Source organism: Prionailurus viverrinus, chromosome C2, assembly GCF_022837055.1.
Source record: "Prionailurus viverrinus isolate Anna chromosome C2, UM_Priviv_1.0, whole genome shotgun sequence".
NCBI lineage: Eukaryota > Metazoa > Chordata > Mammalia > Carnivora > Felidae > Prionailurus > Prionailurus viverrinus.
Window position 1 is genome coordinate 71,794,880 of NC_062569.1, and position 16,525 is coordinate 71,811,404.

A 16,525-nucleotide genomic window follows, 5' to 3' on the forward strand; every position below is an offset into this window, starting at 1 on the left:
AAGGGAGATGGAAAATCTAGTTTGAAAGGAGTGAGAGAGTGGTAGAAAGCTGTGGGGGTGGGTATTATTGTATCTCCTTTCCATAGCTGGTCACAGAAAAGTTCACTGCAGCTTGGTGAGCTAGACTGAATTGAAGTTGGACCAGTCTGCTTTGGTGAGCAGGTGCCAGGAATAAAGATCCAGCTGTTGGTACCAAAAGAAAGTCTTGTCAAGCAGTCAGAACACAGTGTTAGGGAATAGTTGAACCTATAAAATTGAGAGCCCAGTGATGAATGGTCAGTCTCAGGGTGAACGCGGCTGCCGGGATCTAGACCCAGGTAACATTCATAGAGTTGAGACAATACAAAGAGACAGGTTTTGGTACTAGGAAAGTTGGCCACAGATGAAGCCCCAGCCTTGGACTGCAAGTTTTGTTTTGTTTTGTTTTGTTTTGTTTTGTTTTGGGAGAAGGAGGGAGGAAGGGAGAGAGGAAGAGCCCATGCCCATACAAGCGGAGAAAGGGCAGAGGGCGAGGGCAAGGGAGAATCTTAAGAAGACTCCATGCCCAGCGTGGAGCTCAATCTCACAAAAATGAGATCATGATCTGAGCTGAAAAATCAAGAGTCAGACGCTTAACTGACTAAGCCAACCAGGCACCCCTGGACCACAGTTTTGGTGTTGTTTTCTTTTTGCATAATAATTCATGATTTTATTTTATTTTATTTTATTTTATTTTATTTTATTTTTCAATATATGAAACTTATTGTCAAATTGGTTTCCATACAACACACAGTGCTCACCCCAAAAGGTGCCCTCCTCAATACCCATCACCCACCCTCCCCTCCCTCTCACCCCCCATCAACCCTCAGTTTGTTCTGTTTTTTTTTTTTAATTTTTTTTTAACGTTTATTTATTTTTGTGACAGAGAGAGACAGAGCATGAACGGGGGAGGGGCAGAGAGAGAGGGAGACAAAGAATTGGAAGCAGGCTCCAGAGCCTGACGTGGGGCTCGAACTCATGGACCGCGAGATTGAGACCTGAGCTGAAGTCGGACGCTTAACCGACTAAGCCACCCAGGCACCCCTGTTCTCAGTTTTTAAGAGTCTCTTATGCTTATGCTTTGGCTCTCTCCCACTCTAACCTCTTTTTTTTTTTTTTTTTCTTTTCCCTTCCCCTCCCCCATGGGTTTGTGTTAAGTTTCTCAGGATCCACATAAGAGTAAAAACATATGGTATCTGTCTTTCTCTGTATGGCTTATTTCACTTAGCATCACACTGTCTAGTTCCATCCACGTTGTTACAAAGGGCCATATTTCATTCTTTCTCATTGCCATGTAGTACTCCATTGTGTATATAAACCACAATTTCTTTATCCATTCATCAGTTGATGGACATTTAGGCTCTTTCCATAATTTGGCTATTGTTGAGAGTGCTGCTATGAACATTGGGGTACAAGTGGCCCTATGCATCAGTACTCCTGTATCCCTTGGGTAAATTCCTAGCAGTACTATTCCTGGGTCATAGGATAGGTCTATTTTTAATTTTCTGAGGAACCTCCACACTGTTTTCCAGAGTGGCTGCACCAGTTTGCATTCCCACCAACAGTGCAAGAGGGTTCCCGTTTTTCCACATCCTCTCCAGCATCTATAGTCTCCTGATTTGTTCATTTTAGCTACTCTCACTGGCGTGAGGTGGTATCTCAGTGTGGTTTTGACTTGTATTTATTTCCCTGATGAGGAGTGATGTTGAGCATCTTCTCATGTGCCTGTTGGCCATCTGGATGTCTTCTTTAGAGAAGTGTCTATTCATGTTTTCTGCCCATTTCTTCACTGGGTTATTTGTTTTTCGGGTGTGGAATTTGGTGAGCTCTTTATAGATTTTGGATACTAGCCCTTTGCTAGACCACAGTTGTTTTTTTTTTTGTTAATTTTTTTTTTCAACGTTTATTTATTTTTGGGACAGAGAGAGACAGAGCATGAACGGGGGAGGGGCAGAGAGAGAGGGAGACACAGAATCGGAAACAGGCTCCAGGCTCTGAGCCATCAGCCCAGAGCCTGACGTGGGGCTCAAACTCACGGACTGCGAGATCGTGACCTGGCTGAAGTCAGACGCTTAACCGACTGCGCCACCCAGGCGCCCCTGGACCACAGTTTTAAGGGAGAAGGGTCAATTACTAAAAAAATAAATAAATAAACTTAAAAAAATGGGGGGAGCACCTGGCTGGATCAGTTGGAAGAGCATGTGACTCTTGATCTCGGGTTTGTGAGTTCAGGCCCCATATTGTGTGTAGAGATTATTTAAAAATAAAATCTTAGGGGCGCCTGGGTGGCGCAGTCGGTTAAGCGTCCGACTTCAGCCAGGTCACGATCTCGCGGTCTGTGAGTTCGAGCCCCGCGTCGGGCTCTGGGCTGATGGCTCAGAGCCTGGAGCCTGTTTCCGATTCTGTGTCTCCCTCTCTCTCTGCCCCTCCCCCGTTCATGCTGTGTCTCTCTCTGTCCCAAAAATAAAAATAAACGTTGAAAAAAAATTAAAAAAAAAAATAAAAATAAAAAAATAAAATCTTAAATAAATACATCTTTATTCCTTGGTAAATTCTTGATATCAAGTCAAAGCCTAGTTCCTAGAACTGAAAAATAAGAGTTCAATTATAAGGAAGTCTATTTGATTTTGAACTTTCCAAATGATGATGCAGAGCTTCTGAAAGCCTTTGACCAAGGAAAGTTGGGGTTGAATCACTGAGTGAGGGTTAAGTGGACCCAGTTGTCAAGGAGAGGAGGCATGTGAAGGCTAAGGAACATGTTGGTCCTAATAAGAATTGTGAGGCCAGACTGTTGGAAAGTTGGCATGTGGCTGTTGAGATTGATGGCAGTGCTTCAGGTAGAGAGAAGGACTGAGATCCTGAAATGATCAACAAAAGTGGAGAATATTCTGGAGTTCCATAGATGATGATAGGGAAAGTGGGGGAAGAGGAGTATAAGTGAGTGGTTTGGGTTTCCTTCCAAAAAAAGGTACAGTGCTGAGAGGAGAGGGCAGTGGAGAGACGGTAGGAAACATGATGGGAAGTGGACTCCTTTGAAAGTGACAGTGTATTGGGGGAAAACCCAATCACAGTAAAGTAGGAACTATATTTAAAGGAAACTGTGTTCAAGGATGTAGTGGAGCTTGTTGACCCTAGGAAAGGGAGTTCCTACTGCCCAAAAAGGAGATCCTAGTTAAAGGCCAGTCATAGGAGATATGAGAGTAGATGGAGCCAAGGTATGAAAGTGGGGAGCTAGCAGAGAGGGCATGTGGTTGTGTAATTACAGAAATAGGTCATTACAGAAGTATATTTGCCCTAATCTCTCCTTTTGTCTCTTTTCATGGGTGTAGCTATTGTCTTTATACTTTTTTTTTTTTTTATGTTTATTTATTTGGAGAGAGAGAGACGGTGTATACACGAACAGGGGAGAGGCAGAGAGAGACAATCCCAAGAAGGCTCCACGCTGTCCATGCAGAGCCTGGCGCAGGGCTCTATCTAATGAACCTTGAGATCATGACCTGAACTAAAATCAAGAGTTGGACGCTTAACTGAGTGAACAACCCAGGTGCCCCTATACTTCAGTTTTAAAGGCAGAAAATATTAATGGTGTTTTTCTGTTAGTGTGTTAGTCTGGGCAAAATTATAGAGCAGATCATGTATCTGACCACATTAGAACTCTATCTATAATAGATAGAATAATGGTCCCCCCAAAGATGTCCATATATCCTAATCCCTGAAGCCTGTGAATACATTACCTGCCATGGCAAAATGGACTTTACAGATGTGATTAAGGTAAAGATTGGGAGATTAACCTGGGTGGGCACAAGAAACCTTATAAAACAGGTAGGAGGGTCAGAGTTAGAGAATGGGATGTGTTGACAGAAGCAGAGGACAGAGTGATATGGGACCATGAGCAAGGAATGCATATGCAGCCTCTAAAAACTGCAAAGGACAAGAAGTGGACTGTTCCCTTGACCCTCCAGAACAAACACAGCCCTGCAGACACTTTGCTTCATTCCCTTAAGACCTGATTTTGGACTTCTGACCTTCAGAAACGTAAGAGAAAAAAATTTGTGCTGTTTTAAACCATTGATTTTGTGATACTTTGTCACAGCACCAATAGAAAATGAACACAACATCTAAGGAAAGAATGAGGAGAATCCAGGTTTTGACTTCCCAATGTTAGGAAAAGGCAAGAAACTGAGGGCTGGAATTAGGTGAGAAAATAGTGTGGAATAGTTGTTTGCTATTCTTCGTCTTTAAAATCTAATAAGCTAAAATTCTAAAAGCTAAATTCTCTCCAGAACTAGTGTAATGGCTCTATGCTTGTACGCAAATTTCAAGGTGTTTTGAAGTTATGTTTGTCAGTTTGCAAAGGAAATTGGAAAATCTTTCTGAAAAGATTCAATGCAAGAGAGTTGTAAATGGTAAAAGAGAAGTTAAAACAAATAAATACTGCCCTTTAGAAATAGCTCTTCCATGCATTTATGTTTTTGCAAGATATTCTGTGCAGTTTGGGGGGAAATGGATTCTTGGGAAACCAGGAAAACTTGTGGCTGTAAGTTCTCATAAACTTTCAAGAAAGTTTTTTTTAAAAATTTATTGAAAATACCATTTTTGGGGCGCCTGGGTGGCTTAGTCGGTTAAGCGTCCGACTTCAGCCAGGTCACGATCTCGCGGTCCGTGAGTTCGAGCCCCGCGTCGGGCTCTGGGCTGATGGCTCAGAGCCTGGAGCCTGTTTCCGATTCTGTGTCTCCCTCTCTCTCTGCCCCTCCCCCGTTCATGCTCTGTCTCTCTCTGTCCCAAAAATAAATAAAAAACGTTGAAAAAAATTAAAAAAAAAAAGAAAATACCATTTTTGTAGTATAAATTATTATGCTGTAGCCCTTCTAGGTCTTCAGAATCAGTTAACTTTCCCTAAAAATGAGCTCATTGTAGGAGCTTAACTAACTTAGGAGAGCATCTGATTCTTGATCTCAGGGTTATGAGTTTGAGCCCCACATAGGCTGTAGAGATTACTTTAAAAAAAAACAGCTAATTGGGGGTGCCTGGATGGCTCAGTCGGTTAAGCGTCTGACTTTGGCTCAGGTCATGATGCTGAGGTTTGTGAGTTCGAGCCCCTTAAAGGGCTCTGTGCTGACAGCTCAGAGCCTGGAGCCTGCTTCAGATTCTGTGTCTCCCTCTGTCTCTGCCCCTCCCCTGCTCATGCTCTGTCTCTCTCTGTCTCAAAAATAAATAAAACATTAAAAAATTTTTTTTAAACCAGCTAATTTTAAGAGTTAATTTTATTAATATAGACGTGTCCTTCTCACCTTTCTCACTGGTGCTCCCCGATCTTTTTTGGATGGTATTTGAGGTTCGCTGTCATTTAATTCAGGATTTTGAAGTACATGTGAGGCTTTACTTCAGAGAGCTAATTGGATTTTCCTTACATAATGGATTTTTTTTCTTGAGTAACAAATAACACATGTATACAAACCCCATATACTGAGAGCTATTTGAAGAGGAATTTAATTTGGCAATGATTCTGTTAGCCTTTCCAAGTTGGTGACCACACAACAAAGAAGGCAAGCCAGGAGTTAAACAGTTGCAGTTAGGGGTGCTAGGTGGCTCAGTTGGTCGAGCCTCAGACTCTTGATTTTGGCTCAGGTCATGATCCCAGGGTCATGGGATCGAACCCCACATCTGGCTCTGCCCTCAGCATGGAGTCTGCTGATTGTGAAGCCTGCTTAAGATTCTCCCCCGCCTCCCTGTGCCCCTCTCCCCTACTTGCATGCTCCTTCTCTCTCTCTTTCTCTCTCCCTCAAATTAAAAAAAAAAAAAAAAAAAAGTTGCAGTTAAGGGTATGAGACAAATTGGAAGGCATGAGCAAGTATGGAGTCCCAGAGGTTGCACACTGAGAGCTGAGCTATGCCTGGCTAGCCAGGGGCACAAGACAGAGTAATGGGGAAGCCAAGTGTGAGACAGCCAGGCCAGGCAGGCCCCCAGTCGGGGTACTTCCGTGTGCCAGTCAGATTTCAGAGTTAGCAGGGAGATAAAGGAGTTCAGCCAGAGCATGGAAACATCAACTCACTTGCCAGTAGTTGGAGCACAATCAGGACAGGGCAGCTGAGCCCTGGGCAGCAGCTATCCTCTGCTTGCTTTGCTTTTGAGTGGTTTTCCTGATGTAAATGGAAAGAGGAAAAACAGACCCATCCAAGTATTGAAGAATGCAGCCGAGGGTTAGACATTCTGAAAAAAACAAACAAAAACACACACACCCCCATTCCTAGTAGTTCTGGGTTGACTATTTTAACAAAAGTAAACTACCCACCTTTCTATGCATGATACTAAAGGCGAAAATCATAAAGGAAAAGGCTGATGGACTAATATCAATGTCAATGTAAGACATTTTTAAACTTCTGTATGTCAGTAAATATTCACAAATATGCAAAGACAGACTTTCAAGATATTTACAACTCAACATAAAACTATTGTTTTATGTATGTTTATAACTACAGAAAATTAGAAATGATTGAAATGTCAGTCAAAAGACAATTGCTTAAATTATTAAATATCCCGACAGTGAAACTTGAAGACTTTCTTTTTTTTTAAGATGCCAGATAAATATCTTAGGCTTGTGGGCCATGAAGTCCCTTTTGCAACTACTCAATTCTACAATTGTAGCACAAAACTTGCCATAGACAATAAGGAAACAAAAGAGCATGGGGTGTTCCAACAAAACTTTATTTATAAAAACATGTGGTCCATCTACAGGTTATAGTTTGCTGATCCCTTTTCTAAACAATAATTTTTGTAAAAATTAGGTAAATCTACATATAATACAGTGGAAGCCTGTTTAAATTACATTAAGCAAAAAAATACATGTTTCAGAACAGTAATTAATATTAAAATATTGTAATTATATATGTATACCCTTATATAGATAAAGAGATAGTACAAAGGAAAAAAGCCTGAAATAATATGTACCAAAATGTTAACCTGGAGACTAGTATCCCAATTTAGGATTGTAAAATGATTTTCCTAGTGTAAGATTTTAAATGACTTTTTAAAAATAATAATGCTTAGAGGTGCCTGGGTGGCTCAGTCGATTAAGCGTTCGACTTCGGCTCAGGTCATGATCTCATGGTCTGTGAGTTTGAGCCCTGTGTCAGGCTCTGTGCTGACAGCTTAAAGCCTGGAGCCTGCTTTGGATTCTCTGTCTCCCTCTCTCTCTGCCCCTCCCCCACTTGCATTTTTTTCCTCTCTCTCTCTCTCTCTCTCTCTCTCGCTCTCGCTCTCGTTCTCGCTCTCACTCTCACTCTCTCTCTCAAGAATAAATAAAATATTTAAAAAAAATTTTTTTAAATAATGCTTAAAACAATTTATGATGCTCGAGCGCCTGGGTTGCTCAGTTGGATAAGCATTGAACTTCAGCTCAGCTCATGATCTCTAGGTGCACCAGTTTGAGCCCTGGGTCAGAGTCTGTCCTGACAGCTCAGAGCCTGGAGCCTGCTTTGGATTCTCTGTCTCCCTCTCTCTCTGTCCCTCCCTCACTCATTCTCTCTCTCTCTCTCTCTCTCAAAAATAAACATTAAAAAAATTTAAAAAGCAATTTATGATGCAAAACAAAACATTAAAAATGTACATATAACTCTATTAGCTATGTACAGCCATTTTTATTTCTCTGTGTTCTCTTTCAATCTTTATCTGCACTATATGCTTTCTCAAGGTGTATATTTTTTTCCTGATTTTCTTTTTTTTTTTATTCTTTTAAAAATATTTATTCATTTATGAGAGACAGAGAACATAAGCAGGGTAGGGGCAGAGAAAGGAGGAGACACAGAATTGAAGCAGGCTCCAGGCTGTTAGCACAGAGCCCACAATGGGGCTTGAGCTCACAAGCTGCGGGATCATGACCTGAGTCAAAGTTGGATGCTTAGCTGACTGAGCCACCCAGGTGCCCCCTGATTTTCTTTGCCTTATTCCCGTTATATCTTCAGGGTCAGCAGTTTCCAATAAACACAGTTCAATAAATGTTAGTTAAGGGACACCTGGGTGGTTTAGTCAGTTAAGTGTCTGACTTTAGCTCAGGTCATGACCTTGCAGTTCGTGAGTTCGAGCCCCGCATTTAGCTCTGTGCTGACAGCTCAGAGTCTGGAGCCTGCTTTGGGTTCTGTGTCTCCCTCTCTCTCTCTGCCCCTGCTCACACTCTGTCTCTCTCTCTCTTTCAAAAATAAACATAAAAAAATAAATGTTAGTTAATAGTTGTGATTATGATCATAGTGATAATGATGTGAAGTAGACCATTTTTAGGTTAAGTTTTTAATAAGACTTCTTGGGAAAAACTAGCAACCACATTCACAAAGGTTACTGTCAAGTGTTACTCAATAACCTTTCAGAAGGATTCTAAAATCCTTCAGAATCTCTTCGTTCAGATGTCCCAGGGAATAGACACCAAAAAGTTTCCCAGAGCATTGCTATCTCCGTGTTTCTTACTATAGCCCAGTTGGCACAGTAGGAATAACTTTGATGCTTCTAACAGCTGACAGAATGATACAAGATGATCAAAGGTTTAGCTTGTGAATTATTTTGCTTGCTTGTGTCATCCAGAGTCTAGAGTCCCAAAAATGTACTCCCGGATTTGGTGCACCACTGATGGTACACGCAGTGAAATCAGAGGCTTTTTAATCCCTGTGTGACTTTATCAACGTCTGACAGTTGATAAGGTGAGTAATCTCAGAGTAGCATAATGTGATTCTGTATAAGCTATATCTGAGGAAAAGGGAGGGTGGGAAAGAGAGGCTGGACTCAAGGCTCAGAACTCATCATACTGATTAGGTACAATAGGCTACTTATGACCGAGTTTAATGCTCAAATTCTTCACTGTTTGGGTTTTTCCATCTGCATATGGGCACTTTTGACATTTTTATCAGAAATCAACAAACATAATGGTAAGCTTAAATACAGGTTTTCTTATAGTCAGTTTAGGTAGAGCCGGAAGACAACAGTTATTTGAATTATCTGCAAAGACTGATGGTTTTGATTTTTTTTTAACGTTTTTTAATTTATTTTTGAGATAGAGAGACACAGAGCATGAACGGGGGAGGGTCAGAGAGAGGAGACACAGAATCCGAAACAGGCTCCAGGCTCTGAGCTGTCAGCACAGAGCCCGATGCAGGGCTCGAACTCATGGACCGTGAGATCATGACCTGAGCCGAAGTCGGCTGCCCAACCGACTGAGCCACCCAGGCACCCCTAGACTGATGGTTTTGTAATTAACAATTCCTCTGTTTCTCATATATTTTTTCTAGAAAACTTTAAGCCCTCCCCTCCACACACAGAAAAACAGAACAAAAGAAACACCTTCTCACACCTACCAACAAAATAGACTCTATAAGCTGTTCCCCGGCTAGAGCCAGAGTGCATACTGCAATTAAATGTGAGTACCTCCCATTAGGTGTGCCAAATGCTTTCTCTTTTCTTTGCAACTGTCTTATTCATATGCTAGAGTGGAGATAAAAGACTTTAAATGGAAGGATTGCACAACCACCACCCACATCTTTGCAAGCTCTGGTGGAAGCCTAAGCCTAAGCCTAAGTGAACATTTGGGATCCATTCTCCAAGTAGTAACTGGAATGTGTTAGCAGCCATTTTCATACACTGTGGGAACTGTTATAGTCCTTGAGTGCAGCCATTGCTCATTTCTCCTTGTGTCCTCAGCGCCTGGCCTAGAGCAGGTATTCAATAAGTTAGGTGATCAAAGATTCAGCTTCTTTTGGCATCCAGAGTCTAGAGCCCCCCAAATGTACTGCTGGATCTGGTATACCATTAATGATACAGTTGGTATAATTAGGGGCTCTGCCTAAACTGCTAACGAATGAATGAATGAAACATAGAAACTCCACTGTGACAGAAGTTTGATAAAGTTCTGCGCTGGTGAGGTTTGGGGGAAAAGTATATTCCCAAACATGTTAATGTATGAATGTAAATTGTGCAATCTCTGAGTAATTTGGCAATGACCATTGAAAAAAAGGCATATACCCTGTGACCCAGCAATTCCACTTCGGGGAATTCATCCTGCATAAAAACTCTCTCACATACGCATACAGTAAAGAATAGTCTCGAAGCATTCTTTATACCAGCAAAAGACTAGAACCAACTTAATGTCCGTATGTAGAGAACCGGTGAAATAAATTATGGTATATACATATCATGGAATTCTTTCTGAGGTTAAAATGAATACAATAGAATTATACATACTGACATGGAATGATCTCCAAGGTATCATGGTTGAGTGAAAAAAGTCAGGTGCGAAACAACGTGTTCAGTATGCTACTGCATGTGTAAATAAGCAAAAAGAGTAGGGGAAAGGATACAAAGATATGCTTTCATTTAAAAAAAACTGTCTCTGGAAGGTTACAAAAGAAACTGGTAAGAGTGGGTCAATCTGGATGGAGAAACAAGGAATTTCAAGGATTAGAGGGAGAGAGACTTGTTTTTTCACTCTTTTGTATTCAATTGAAGCTGTGTATATAGACTACTATTTTAAACAAAAGTGCTCAAAAGTAAACATCTCAGAATTAGTTTCCCAAGAGAATGCCTTTTAGAACTCATCATAGTGTGAGTTACCATTTATATCAGGAAAACTGTGAGGAGGGGAGAGATATATCTACATAATTACTCATAGAAGCATAGAACATCTCTGAAGAAGAGAATGGGGCAGCTAGGGACACAGGTGGAAGGAGACATTCCTGTATAACTTTTTGTACCTTTTAATTTTAAAAACATAGGTATATATAATAAAAATTAAAATTGTTTTTGTTTTTAAAGTTTACCGGACACGTAGAAGAAGTAGAAAGGAAAAGGTGTCTTGGGAAGTAGGAACAGCATGCTTGGTAGGATCAGGCAATCATAGTTTCAAATCCTGACTTTTTTTTTTCAGTTTATTTATTTTGAGAGATGGCAAGCGAGCAGGAGAGGGGCAGAGAGACAGGGAGAGAGAGAAAATCCCAAGCAAGCTCTGTGCTATCGGTGCATAGCTCCACGTGGGGCTCTATCTCACCAACTGCAAGATCATGACCTGAGAGGAAATCAAGAGTTCCACGCTCAACTGAGCCACCCAGGCGCCCTCTGACTCTTTCAATAGCTGTGTGATGTTGGGCAACTTGCTGAAATCTCTGGGCCTCTTATGAAAAAACCCATATGGGAAGTTGTGTGGATTACACAGAAAATATAAAGCGTGTTTCCTATGATAGCACTTATTAGGTCAGTAATTTGTAGTCATTATTACCATATGGCAGAGGCATTTCTTCTGTGTATTCCAAAAATAGTTTCAAGGATCTTAAAGAAACAATACAGAACAAGAACTTTGGACTCATTTGAGTGTTGCTACGTGGCGGAGGTAACAGCCCCATCACATGGCTCTGGCACTGACCTAGATCAGTGGGAAATCCATGATTGGCCTGAAGTGACCCCAGGTGGTGTGGTGCCACTTTATACCACCAATTGATTAAATGTTGACAATGTTTGCTCATGTTGTGATTTCTGAAAAGAGCCATATCAAGTGAACAAAGAGATTTTAAAAGCGATTATGAAATAAACACATGCGAAATCCACAGAGTATCTAGCACTTCATCTTCTTTTCTTTCCTTATTTGTCTTTTCGGGATCACATTGTGAATATCATGACAAACCTGTTGATGTGTTACAAAGGTACAAGCTATAACCACATATATTTTCATTTGCTTCTTTGTCTAGCTAGGTCATAATATCTGAAATGGTTAGCAGATCTCTTACTATTCTAATGGAAAACAGATGTGTCAGTCTGACTGATCATATTTCTTTTTTTTTAATTTTTTTTTAACGTTTATTTATTTTTGAGACAGAGAGAGACAGAGCATGAACGGGGGAGGGTCAGAGAGAGGGAGACACAGAATCTGAAACAGGCTCCAGGCTCTGAGCTGTCAGCACAGAGCCCGATGCGGGGCTCGAACTCACGGACCGCGAGATCATGACCTGAGCCGAAGTTGGCCGCTTAACCGACTAAGCCACCCAGGCGCCCCTGACTGATCATATTTCTATTGGTGAAAAGCTCTAGGCTCCAGATATTTATCCTTTATCTCAGTAGTGCTTGCATTCATGTCACATTTTTGGAATTTCACTGAACAGAGAGTGGTATTCTTTACGCACACACAGAATTTCACTAAACAGTGGTATTCTTTACGCACACACAGATCCATCCACACAAAATTGCTTACAGTGAAATTAGTTTTTGATAATTACTTAAATAATTTTTTAATGTTTATTTACATTTGAAAGAGGAAGAGAGAGACACAGTGCATAACAGGGAAGGGGAAGAGAGGTGGAGACAGAATCTGAAGCAGGTTCTAGGCTCTGAACGGTCAGCACAGTGCTCGACACAAGGCTTGAACCCACAAACACGAGATCATGACCTGAGCCGAAGTCTGGATGCTTAACCATCCGAGACACCCAGGTGCCCCAGTTTTTGATAATTACTAATGTCATATATTTTGCTGCATGAATAATTCTAAATGGACATAAGTTGTGTCATTATTTGTAACAAATGCTAATCTCCTGAATTTGTTTCCTAGCTTGCATTTGTAAGTTGAAGTTTTTTTCAACTCTGAGACTGATAAAGGCGGAGATGGGATGAGATCAGTAGTATTTTGTAATGAGTGCTGTAATTCCATAGTCTGAATTCTGCCAGAGCTGGTGAAAAAAGGCGTGAGGTACAGCGTCTTGGGCAGGCTGATGCAGCATTACAAGAATGGAAGACCAGCGACCCAGTGAGGCAAAATCAAGTGTTACACTGGGTCCTCACTCAGAAGACATTCTTGCTGCTTGGAGATTACAAAGGATTTCTAAAAGGGCGCTTATTTTTATTGATCTGGATTCAGAAGCAACCACTGAGCATCTACTAAAGGCTAATAAGTTTACATACATGTTACTTCAATATCTTTTATTTTTAGGTTGATAGAAGGAGAATGCTGGCTCAGGCGGGAAAATTGTAAGCATTGGTTGTTTTGGTACATTATGCCCTTGAAAATTGGCACAGACAATAATCTTGAGTTGCTGTTGTTGTTGCTTTTTAATCCAACTAGCTCTCAGTAATGTTAATGTAGGCTCAGCCAAGACTTTAGGGAAAACATGTTAGGCTGCAGAGGAGAAATATTAACACACACACACACAAGCACTCACATATTTTATATTTCACAAAGTAGATTCTGTTGGGTCAGTATTTTCCTTTTAATGTATTTTCTACCAGCTTTCCTAATTATGAAGAATGGAAGAAAACAAGTTGCCACAGTATAAGTCTTACCATGAAAGAAACAATGTCATTATTACCAAGCATGTACAGTTCTCTGACATTGTTCTCTTGGGATACTGAATAGGTTTCCTTTCTCAACAGTCCCTCCAGCAATTCAATACTTTAGGGCCAACAATCTTAGTGCCCTATTACAATTTTGCTGATTAAAATTAATGAAAGACTTAAGTGTGCACTTTTATCTGCATTAACATGTCATTAGTCCTGACATACCAGATGACTCTGAAGTTCAGTTCATTTGAAGTTCATTAGAATGGTTTATTATCATATAAAGTAATGTGTCCTGTGATACATCAAGAGAACAAGCTGACCTGAAATTATGAATGAATGATCTGTTTTCTAATATCTTTTTGAATTATCAAATAAAGCCAAGCCCTTATTATAAACAAAAACAACTAAGCATGACTTTCTAGCATTTTCTCAAGCTGTGTTCTTTGTGTTGTCATACTAAAGATTCTCCTGCACTCCAGTGTGTTCTTTATGGGTGGAGACATTCACAGCATCTCAGGCCTCCCTGAAGGCTAGCAGTATGGTCCTCATTAACCCTACCTACTGAACTGTTTTGTTTTCTGACAAACACTGAAGTTGTAGGACAAATATTTTACTTTTACTTTTTTTTTTTTTTTTGAGAGGGAGAGAGAGAGAGAGAGAGAGAGAGAGAGCGAGCAGGGGAGGGGTAGAAAGAATGAGAGACAGGCTCCACACTGTTAGTACACTGTGAGATCATGACTGGAGCCGAAATCAAGAGTCAGATGCTTAAGCAACTGAGCCACCCCAGCGTCCCAACTTCTTCAACCCAACTCTATTTCTCCATGGATGGGAGAGGTTGTAGATAATACTGATGAGAGATATCAAGATACATAATCCATTTTAGTTGGTATATTGAATTACTATGCATTTAAGTTGGTATATTGAATTACTATGCATTTAAACTGTGAACTGATTTAAATGAATTACTGTGTATTTTCAACACAAATAGTATTGCTTCAACATTTAATTATTACCAAAGTACCACGTGTTTTATAGCTCATTGGCTTTATTAGTCAAACAGCATAAAACCACAGAGTGGAAATGGAAATATTTTTGAGGATTTGATAGGTATTTATACAATGAAAGCTATTAGTCAAACAGCATAAAACCACAGAGTGGAAATGGGAATATTTTGAGGATTTGATAGGTATCTATATACTGAAAGCTATAATCATGGGGCAACAATTAACATAGAGTACTTAGTGCACTGTGCTAGATGTGTTACATGCATTATCTCAGGGGTCAGTAAACTCTTTCTACAAGGGGTCTGATAGGAAACATGTTCTCCAGCTTAGTGTCTGTCATAACTACTCAACTTGGCCTTATACCCCAAAAGCAGCCATAAATGAATAAGCTTGGCTGTGCTCTAGTAAAGCTTAGTTTATGGTCATTGAAATGTGAATTTCATATAATTTTCACATGTCATAAAATATTATTCCTAAAAATAATTTTAAAAACCATTTAAAAATGGAATAAACATTGTTAGCTCATAGGCCATACAAAAACAGAAAGCAGCTTGGGTTTGGCCATGGGGCTGTAATTTGCTGACCTCTGCTTTATCTCATTGGGTTAATGGGAATTTCCTAAATGATCAGATACACTGAGATTATACTATTAAGTGAATGGGACTGTTTTCTCATAGCTTTGTTCCTCACCCTACTACCACTCTGCCGCGCTGCTGGCACTGAGACTTACGGGACTTTATTCCATTATTCCTAGGGCTAAGAGCAGCCTATATGTCTAGACTTTAGATAGACCAATTCCAGGGAGAGATATCAGTGACCTGGACTGGGCTGGTAAAAACAGAGGACTAAGAACAATAGACAGGCTAGGTATATATTTAGAATCAGGTACTTGCTTGGATGAGGATTGTTTGACACCTGTCTCACAGGATAAAAAAAAGCGATGATACTTTTATGGGGTGTATATCCGGCTCTGTGCTGACAGCTCAGAGCCTACAGCCTGCTCTCCATTGTGTCTTTCTCTCTCTGCCCCTCCTCCACTCATGCTCTGTCTCCCTCTCTCTCAAAAATAAATAAACATTAAAAAAATCAATGATACTTTAAAAAATAATTTTAGGGGTGCCTAGGTGGCTCAGTTGTTTAAGGGTGTGACTCTTGATTTCAGCTCAGGTCATGATCTTCATGGTTTGTGAATTCAAGCCCTGCCTCCAACTCTGCACTGACAGCGAAGAGCCTGCTTGGGATTCTCTGTCTGCCTCTCTCTCTGCCCTTACCTTGTTCAGGGACCACACACTCTCTCTGTCACATAAATAAATAAATAAATAAATAAATAAATAAACAAACATTTAAAAAAAATTTTTTTTTAAATGTTTATTTATTTTTGACAGCGAGACAGAGCATGAGCGGGAGAAGGGCAGCGAGAGAGGGAGACACAGAATCGGAAGCAGGCTCCAGGCTGTCAGCACAGAGCCTGACGCGGGGCTCGAACTCACAGACTGAGAGATCATGACCCGAGCCAAAGTTGGACGATGGACCGACTGAGCCACCCAGGCGCCCCTAAATAAACAAATATTTTAAGGAATAAAGAAAAAATATTTTTTAAAGTGCTACCTAAATTTAGTTGGGAAAATATGTCATCTCTTTCTTCTTCTAATTATTAATAGCCATTTAAAAAATTGCAGGATCCTATAGGTTTATTTGATTTACTGTTCCCCTACCCCAAAGTTGAGCTTTTAACATAAAAGTTAGTTGAAAATCTTTTTAACATAAAAGTTAGCTGAACATACTTTTTCTGGAAAAAAAAAAATTATGCATCCCCCATAACCCAAAACTGGGAATCGCTGCGTGGAGACACTGTTATTTCCAGACTCTTTTCCAGGGTTTTACTTTCTTCTACCAGAGTCCCACCGCAGCTCGGCGCCCAGCCACACCCCTGGACCCGCCCGGACACTTCCCCTCGGACTCTCTCCTCGCTCTGCTGCTCCCTCTGCCGCACTCTCCCGCCCACTCAGGAAGCTCCGCCCGCTCAGGAAGCTCCGCCCCCAGCTACCCCTCCCGCCTGGGGCCAGTTCCGCAACCCAACTCCTTCCCTCCTTCCGTCGCTTTACCCTTTCCCCGCCTCCATGGCTGCCCTCGATTGGCTAAACTGGCTGTGCCGCGGCAGGGATGCAGCACAACCTCTCTCTGATTGGCTAAAGGGTGCCCGGGCC